Here is a 10,207-nt window from a genome sequence, read left to right on the forward strand (position 1 = left end):
TCTGGAAGCCTGTGGGAAAACTAGAGGTAAGTGCTGTTTGTCTGTCAGTGATATTTTAATCAAATCACCGTATTACCAAATGATTTCCTAATTTCTCCACACATTAGCAACTGTAGAAGTGTTGACAACCTGCATTATGTGATTTCAACACCACTATTTAAAGGGAAACTCCAAATATGCAATTGGAAGCAGTTGGAAGTGGGAAGGAGGGATAAACAAATCATGCAATGAAAGGTAGGTCAAAGGCTGCATGCTTCTTCTGCCACATGTCCCTTGATGTGTTGCAGGGGACTATGAGGACCCAGAGAGAGATCCCTTCACAAGCAATGAGCAGAAGAAGTTACCTGGAGAAGCCAAGAAGGGATAGTTAATGGTGCTACAAGAAGTCAGCAGCAGTAAGATAGTGCCATGCTCCTGGATATAATGCACAAGGCAGATAAGAACAGTGGTGCATTCACCTACTTCCTATTTTCATTCCAACTTTCACCCTCACTGTATTTCAGCATATCACTATTACAAGAAGGTAAACCCATTCCTTCCCATCCATACATTTCTCCCCTATCCCCATCAAGCTCATTCTTATCCAATGCTATTCCTTTTTCCTTGTAGGCATTCTCAGCATCAAATGCTCCCCATACTTGCATTGTGGTCATCCCCTTCCTTGTAGGGCAAAGCTGGCAGGTAGAGGGAAGAGGACCTCTGACCATGTCATAGCTAACAAATGTAGAATAACAGGGTATGAAAATGAGTGGAGTCTCAGCATGCCTGGTGATCAGAGACGCGTAATGAGGGGTTCGCAAATACCCAGGCACAAAATTAAATATCAGAATGCCACATGACATTCAAAACTATTTCACCCTGACTTAATGTCAACAATGATTGAAATAAGATAATCTGCACAATGCTAACATTATACATTCTTACCTAATGTATTCACTCTTTTTTTTACACAGTGTATTCATGCACCTCTTGGGAGTTGACTAAGTCACTGGCAATGACTCCTTGGAGGAGACCAATCTCTCTGGGGTTGTACTTCCATGCACAGCTTAGATCCTCAGACTCTGCTGAGGGAGATGGTTGAATCTAGCCTAGTGACTCATACTAGCCTAGACTAAATAGTGGAGAAAGACATTGGAGGGTCCAGAGAACTACAAACTGTGCTCTCCTTATATCGGTTCTACCCATACCATTAGTCTCACTCATGGTTCTCTTCTTTCCCTCCTTGCAGAAGGGACCACAGGCACAGGAGAGGCACAGAGGGCCACGGGGGCCTACAATGCTGTACCACGGGCCCCAATGACGAGAATTATTCTGAAGCAGTGGCATAGAATCAACGATGTCTGGCAGACATTCCTGTTATGATGCCTTCTTCATTGGAGCATCAAATGTGTCGACCACAGGAGAGTGTGGCGTCTTTTATCAATGGATCACTATGAACACCTGTTTGTATAGAATGCACTGAACTACTAATCTAGGACAATCAAACAATGGCAGGAAAACAGTAGGCTCCAAGACCATGAAGATGTTTTCCTAGAGTACCTCAGGTGTTGAGGCACAGAGCTGAGCTGCCTTGCTCCAACTCAGCTCTAAGCACAAGCTGTTGCACCTTATCAAAGTGTTCAGAAGAGTAAACTTTGCAATTGTAGAATGTGTGGGTGTGCTGCACATTGACACGACATCAAGTTTCTGTTTTATATAGAGTCACAAAATTCTTCAGTGCTACTTTCAGTTTTATGATGACTCATCCATACTGAGCAATGGAAGTTGCTGGTTGCAGGATTGCTCTGTGTTAGCAGGAGAGGAAAAGCAACATTGGTGGAGAGTGAAGCATCTGCAAACTTAGCCACCATTGACAGGCCTCATGTGATACCTTTGCAATGTTCTTGCATTTTGCAGCTCCGTTCCCTTTGCCCCTCATCTTCCTTCTGGGGTGGCTCCATGCAATGCCTTCTCCCTCCTGTAGATCTAACTTCTTGCTGCTGCACTATGTTTTGCAGAGCACAGCACCTCCAACCAGTCCTGTGCCTCTAAATCTGTCCAGGTATTTGAACCACATATTTTGCATGCCATTGAGTTGCTTGAAAACACATCTGGTGATGGTATGGTATTCATTTTACTGCTTGTGGGCCTCATTCCTCGTGTTTCTGAAAGATGTCATCAGGCACTTTTTAAGTGGCTGTCCTTTTCTCCAAGGGGCTGGCCAGCAACTTTGCTTTCAGGTGCAAATAGATAGGGGTAGGTAGCTGCTGCAGGACAGAGGCATCATGCCAGCTGCTTGGCAATCTTGCACACACCTACAGAAATGACCTTTTGTAATTGTACTCCAACTACACAATGATGGACTGTGTCATTTTGAAAAGCCTCACTATATATTTCCCTCTACACAGAAACTACCAATATCCCTTGTAGAGTATGCTGCACTGGACCAGATACCGGAAGAGAGCAAATCCCTGTCCTGAAAGCTGCAAAACTGTGTGGCAGCTGTCAATGAGGTGAACAGCAAGTGGTGTTCTTTCACTATGGACAAATATACAAACTATTGACCTATAAATTTGCGTGTGCCATCTTACAGAAATAAAAGAGAAACAAAGGACTGCAGATGCTGGAATCTAGATGAAAAACACAATGATGCTGGAGGAACTCAGCTGGCCAGGCAGCATCCGTGGAGAAAAGCAGGCAGTCAACATTTCGGGTCAGGGCCCTTCTTCAGGACTGAAGATAGGAAAAGGGGAATCCCAATATATAGGAGGGAAAAGCAGAGTGGTGATAGGCGGGCAAAAGAGGAGAGGCGGGGTGGGCACTGGGTGGTGATAGATAGATGCAGGTAAGAGATAGTGAAAGGCAGGTGCGGGGGAGGAGGGGAGAGCAGATCCACTGGGGGATGGGTCAAAGGTAAGGAGAGAGAGGGAAAAAAGGTAGAAAAAAAGAGGCTAGGAAAGGGAAGATGTGTGGTGGGGGGGGGCATTGTGGGAAGGGTGGGGGGGGGATTACCTAAAGTGGGAGAATTCAATATTCATGCCATTAAGGCTGCAAGTTTTCTTACAGAAATAAAACATTGTTGCATGTCTCCTATTTTATGTTCAAAGGTGACAGCTGAGCAGGCACATACATGAGTTTCCACTTATGCTTTCATGAGGTGAGAGAGGACAGACATGTTGGAGCATAGCCTATGTAGACATTGCTCCTCCAAGAAGAGCAGATAGAGTGTGGCTCCTTGATAAGACTGGAAGGATAAAGGATAGCATGCTGAATCCTTGCATGCTTCCTGAAGCATGGTTCCTGTGGGTGACTGTGGTGCCTGGGATGTATGCCTGAGTCATCCAGGAAGAGGAGTGTAATCTAAACAAATGGGGATTGGAAGGCAGGTTGTTTGAGGATGCACGGAAGGGTCAGCCTTTGGTGTGAGCTGTGTTCTTTTCCTTCCTAGGCTGTCCCCCAGGATTGAAGAAGACCTGCTTGCACTCCAGTTCTTTTGGCCCTGAGGTGACTCCAATATGGAGTCCTGCAGATTCTACCACAGATGGGGCAGGCGGTGCCTGATGGAACAGATGGGTGGGTGGCTTGTGAGATGAAGCAGATGGGTGGGTTGTTTGTGAGGTGTACTAATTCGATTGCACATTTAAGCTAAGTCCCCCAACATGTGGATTTATGCTTCTCAATATCATCACAAGTGCAACTTCTCCAGTCATGGGCCAAGGTTCTGAAGGATTTCCACCTTTTCAGTGAGGTTTTAAGAACATCCTTGAACCTTCACCACATGCTCATTTGGTAATATCTCCCCATGTCATAGCTCACAGTGACATGCCTATTTTGGGAGCCTAGTGTAGGGCATGCAAATGACTTGGCCTGCCTTTTGAAAACTGGAGTGTAATTAGAGCATCAGTGCTGTGGATGTTGGCTGGGGAAATGACACTGAATCTAGTTCATTGGATTTGGAGGATTTTGGGGAGGCAAAGCTGGTGGTATCTCTCCAGTGCTTTAAAGAGCCTAGCCACCTGCTACAGGTAGTCTAAGTCTCAGAAAGGAATAGGAAAACTGGAATTAGTTTTATGAGAAGAAGGTGGCAGCTTTGTGTGCGGATATAATATGATTGGCCCTTTAAATAAAATTTTGAGCCTTCAGCGTGAGTTAATTCTTATTTGAATGAAGAGAGACTGTGGTTTTTCAGACCAACGTGGATTAAAATCTGACTGATGATGCGCTTCGGATATTGCATAATGTTTCACATCATTTGGGTGAGGTTCATACTGGAAAAGTAGTGCTGGTGAATGAGAAAATCTCAGCCAAATGTGAGTCGAACCCAGAAATATGCACAGTCTTGCACCACACTGGATTGGTGCATTTTCAGCAGAGCAAAACTATTTTTTGGCCTTGTACAGATGAATTTCTTACCCTCAATGTACTAATTCTATTGCACAAGAAATGTTACAACATGTCTTTCCCCCTTTAAACCCATTTTCATCCACAGTACAATAGTGACTGCTTTTCAAGTGTACTTCATTGGCTGTGAAGTGTTTGGAGACATTCTGAGATTATGAAAGGAGCTTTTGAAATGCAAATCTTTCTTTCATTTTCACTTTTGAATAAATTGCAAGTTTGTACTGTTTTGGTCAGTCATGATTTTGATGTCATTACAACATGGCCCAGTCTATTCAGGAAATACTGGAAACAAATACTTATGCTGTTGAGATCTGTATTGTCTGTTGTTAATTCTGTTATTCAGCTTTGGTTATTATAATTGGGTTCCTGCCCATATCTATCCTTTGTTAATGCAAATAGAACTTCTTTCATAGACTCCTCCATATCAATGCCATTGCTTCCATGGCTTTCCTTTTTAATATTTTCCTGTTCTTCTCTAGGTTTCCTGCTATGAGCCTCAATCAACCAAAAACAGGCTCTGATATATTTTGTTTCTAACTGTTGGCTTTGTGGCACTACCACACACTTAGTGATTTTCCTTCTTTGTATCTTCAAGACATAAATGCAGTGTTCTTCCAGCAGTCACCCAAAATCAAGTTTCAGAAGTCACAAATGACCGACACGTGACAGCAATTAGGTGAAATCATTGTTTGCACCACTTCTTGATGTTATCTGGAGTGGTTTTCTGATTGAATCAAATGCCAGCTGAAGATCTGAAGCCTTCCTTAAGAGCGGAGGCACAAGGGACTGCAGATGCTGGAATCTGGGGCAACACAAAAAGCACTGGAAGAAATCAGTGGGTCAGGCCGCATCCATGGAGGGAAATGGACAATTGACGTTTTGGGTTGAGACACATGGCTGAAGATGATTCCCGATGAACAGTCTCAACCTGAAATTTCGACTGTTCATTTCCCCCAAAGATGCTGCCTGACCCACTGAGTTCCTCCAGTGCCTTTTGTGTTGCTCCTTCCTTAAGAGTGCATTTTTATATGTCGTTCAGGTGGGATATGCATTCAGTGTCTGTATTATGCTCTGGTATCTTTTTCCATGCACTATTTGGCCATTTTATATTTTAAAGCTATGCAGCATGTGACAGACATTATTAATCTTGTGGTTCTGTACCATAAGACTCCTAATGGTCTGAATCCGAAGTTTTGCTATAAAGTTCCACTGGTAAAGTTAAAGCATCATGGCAGGTGCTTGGGGGAAAAGGGATTGGTTAAGTAACTGGGCTGTCAATTTAGATGTCTGGTTTGATGATCCAGAGGCTGGAGTTTAAATCCCACTATAGCAGCTTGGGAATTTAAATTCCATAACAGTGGCCACAAGCTCACCAGATTGGCCCAAAAACTTGTCTGATTCATTAATGTCCTTTAGGGAAGGAAATCTGCCCTTTTCCCCTGCCTTGCCAACAGCCATGTAGCCGACGTGGCCCAGCAAGCTATTAAGTTCAATGGCAATTAGGAATGGGCAATAAAGACGTGTCTTGCAAGCTGTGACTGTTAAACCCTTGTATTTGTAATTAATTATACGGATTCACTGATGTGAACAACGGCTGTTTTCCATATTGCCACATCCTATCCATAAGGCATGTCCAGAACTGTAGTCTGTCTTAAAGAGGAAGTACACAGAGTATTCTTCAAAAGGATATGTACCAACGTTGCATAACAATAACATATCAACATTGCAAAATCCCATGAATGAGTGATTTAAAAAAACTGGCCAACTCAGGCAGTGTTGGCCATAGACCGGTTGTAAGTTGACGTAAAAGTCCACTTTGTATTTTTCAGCCATTGTATTGTATCTAGAGAGCCAAATGGGCATGTACATACTGCCTGCATTGTTCAATAATCAATAGTATAGAATAATCTGATGAAACTGGTAAAAATATCTATTGACAGGAAAGATGAGAGTGCCAGAACAAAACATCAGTCACCGTTTTGTTAGATATATGCACAGCAAATTGACTTTCTGCAGATTGTTTCCTCTGGTAGTTTTGAAGAAAGTAGAAACATAAAAGTCGAAGGTCATAGGCACCTCAATTATCAGTGATACTGCTGGAAATTGTCTGCATTTTTACACAAAGGAAATGCAATGCTCTAATTGTTTCTCTACCATGTAGTTCTGAGCAGACAATGCCAAGCAACTGCAATGGCAGATGTTGCCTACAGTTCCATGTCATATCTCATTGTCCTGTTACATGATATCCAACAGGAGGGAAGCACTAAGAGCAATCCTACAGCTTACGGGTCCATGGAGCAAGAATAAGTGGAAAGTGCAACATTTGTGGAATTAGTTCCTGACATGCGAGAACCTGGCTGGCCTATAATGCTTATTTGAAACTGGCAAGGTTTATGCAGGACACAACTTGCACATTGCAATTGCCTGTGGTATGTATAAGAAGATTTACATTGCTAATGAAGATGTTGCAAAAGAGTGTGTCGCTGGAAGGGAATCAGGACAAAGTTTTCAAGCGTGGAGCTGAGTAGGCAGAAAGAGAACATATTGAGGAATTTATCGTACACATATGCACAATTCCAGACAATGGAAAACCAGCAAGAACTTGCAGAAGACAGACACTGAAGAATTTTCCCCTCCAATATCAGGATTACATACACTAAAAACCATATTAGCATATGTTCATTCACATTGCACTGTACTATTCAAGCTTTAGGTGAATTGCTGGTAAAATAATTGCTGTTCATGTCTTTATGGGGAGTTTTTTTTTGCACATTGCCACATATACTTCTGCTTCAAATTTTTTCCCAAGGAGCCAACAAGTTAATACCTGTGATGAGCATGCTGGTGCCAAAATGCTCAGTTTTAAAAATTAATATCAGTTCTATGCTTTGTCTTGCCCGACCGTCAAAGTTTCAGGCAAACAAATTGATTTATGTTGACAGCATACATTCCCACCCCACACCCCCTTCTCTCCCCCCAACCCCCATCCCACCATCCCACAACCAAAGCAAGGGAAAAAAGTTGATTTTAAACCAAAAAGTGTATTGTGTACATTGTAGATTTTTTTTGTGTCTTTTATTTGATAGAGGTTCTGGCATTGTTTGTTGTTTATTGTTAATGTCCAAGGCTGGATGTGCATTTTTTATGCATGTTGTTGCAAAGCTTACTGGCAAGCAATAGATGCTTCATTCAGATAAACCATGAGATAATATTTGAAAGAAGGAATTCATAGTTGAATTAAACATTTTGCATAATATTCTTTTCGAAACATCAAGAAGGATCGCCAGAGGGAAAGAGCATGAACACTCCTGATCACTTGTTACTTTGGATTTTAAATTACAGCACTGAGTCACCAGTTTGACATTCCAAAGCAAATTCAGCCAGATAAATGAGATCAATGAATAATCAAGTAAAAATTTTACAAAGACAATTACACAAATGTATAAAGTTTACTGCCTTTTGCAGTCAATTGAATTAACAAGAGTTACATGGATACTTATGATCATATTCTTTAAGAGATCATTCAGTTTTATTTGGTGCAAATAAGTAAAACATGTTTTTCCTCAAAAAAGATAGAAAACCAGGGTTTGAAAGCTAGTGTATTAATCATATTCTAAAACATTAACTAATTTTACTACTGTGAAAATAGTGTCAATTTTCTTAAAATTATTTCAAAAATGTTGTTTATTTTCAAAAGCATACAATGATTTTTGAATATTGACATTGTGACATTGCATTGCTATCAGATGGTATAGTGGGCATTAAAATTTTACTGTAGCCATTTTTATAGAGAATGGTGCTGACAGGTACACATTCCCTTTGGATAAAGGCTGGCTGATCCAATGGATGAAAATGAGTGGGAGTAATTCATACTAGGTCACTAGCACCAAAACATGGCAGGAGATGTGTACCACTGGTTGTACACATTATTCAATATTCAGTTCTTTTGGAGTCACTGAATGTGTGTGGGGTAAGTACAATTAGCGGGAATTATTTTCACACACTTTCAGTGCTAGCAATCAGAGACAAATTTCTCTTTTAAAACGCCATCATTATTCCCTTTAATTGGGTTCACAAAGCCTGCCCTTTATATTGATGAATAACATACTTTATTTCAATACAATATCTTGACCAAAAGCCTGCCAAAGACAGAAATTTACCTAAATATATAAGTAACCTTTTAAAATATCTGGTTGTATTTATTAAGTTGCAGAGCTAAAAATGACCACTTCAATTTGTTTTGAGATTTAAGCAGTAATCCTATCCTTTTTCAGTTGTAATGAGATAAGATCTGAAAAATTAAAATAAATGTCTCCTAAGCACTCCTTTGATGGGAGTTGTGCAAGTTTTCAGTAATACATTTAGAAGGGAAGTTTCCTACAGCGTAGGCTTCAGACTCAGTATTAGGGTTTGTATTGTTAATCTTCTTAGGGTGAAAAGTGACAGTGGTCTGTTCATTGGATTCTTTGCCTTTCTAAACTCCAGCAAGCACAGCCATTGAGTTGGATGTTTGCCATCACAAATAGTGCTTGCATGAAAGAAATGTGACTTTTTTTTTGTCATTGTCGCCTTACAAATGGCTTGATTTGGGATGCCATTTCCTTTCACACATAAATACTTACGAAGGATCTCCAGCTATCTTTGTGGCAAACCCTGACGAACTCTGTCACTTTGACCTAATCCAGTTTTCTGCGCAGCTGTGTTGAAAGTCACTTTCGGTTTTATCACATTTTAATGCAAACAAGGCCGGAAGGGTTACTTGTTTGGCTTAAAGAAGCTGTGACAGTTTGTGTGAATGACTGCGCCCGTAACTGTGCAGAAAAATGTGATGGGAAGCTTTATCACTGCTGTGTGCATGACAATTTGAAAATTATTGCTTCATTCAGGAGCGATTTTCTCTCACTGGGGCTACCACGGAACATAGTCTCCTCTGACCAGCAAAACAGTGCCCTGAATAATTTACCAACCCTAAAGAAAGATTTTTAATTCTTTTGTCTGTGTTTAACCCTATTCTCCATATGTAGTCTCAAACAGAAAGTGAAAAATGCTGAAATGAACAGAATTAACTTGCTGTTAATTTATTGAAGAAGAAATCCAGAGTCTTAAAAATAATTGCACAAAGATAACATCAAACACAAATGTTTTACAGTGTAAAATGAATGTTTCATCTGACATTAGGAATTTCATAGCAACTGGATAATGTTCCTGAAGCAATATATTGCTGCCATTCGATTGTCTGTAAAATCAATTGCTCCAGGAGCAAACTTCAATTAAAAGCCAGGGCAATTGTATTTGTATCAGCTTCAAGTAAGCAAAAAAAAGATTCTAAAATCATGACAATCACAAGAAAATAATTGTTAATTGCTACCTCATCCAATATATCTGACTTCAAACAGAATTGGATTTGATGGTAAAGATATGCAGCTCAAATTCCCATGAAGTCTATCTATTGCATCAAAGTATCCCTGACAAAGTGAGTGACTATTATCCTGGTTAATCCAATTCTGAAATGCAGAAGATCATACTAGTAGAATTTGCAATAAAATGCGATGACTGAGAACTATATATTGCTATGCATTGTGCTTCTTCTTTCAGTGCTAAATGTTTGAAAATCTATTTTTTTTCTGCAATGTGCCAAGTATTGCCAGGGGAATGATTTCAGGTGTGAAATGTTACCTCTTGAATTGTTCATACTGATACGATTCAACCTGGAGATGGTTGTAATAACAATTCAAGAGGTAACATTTCACACTTGAAATCATTCCCCAGGCAATACTTGGCATATTGCAGGAAGAATTAGACAACATTTTCCAAGGAATGACCACCA

The sequence above is a fragment of the Pristis pectinata genome, chromosome 6, assembly GCF_009764475.1.
Source record: "Pristis pectinata isolate sPriPec2 chromosome 6, sPriPec2.1.pri, whole genome shotgun sequence".
NCBI lineage: Eukaryota > Metazoa > Chordata > Chondrichthyes > Rhinopristiformes > Pristidae > Pristis > Pristis pectinata.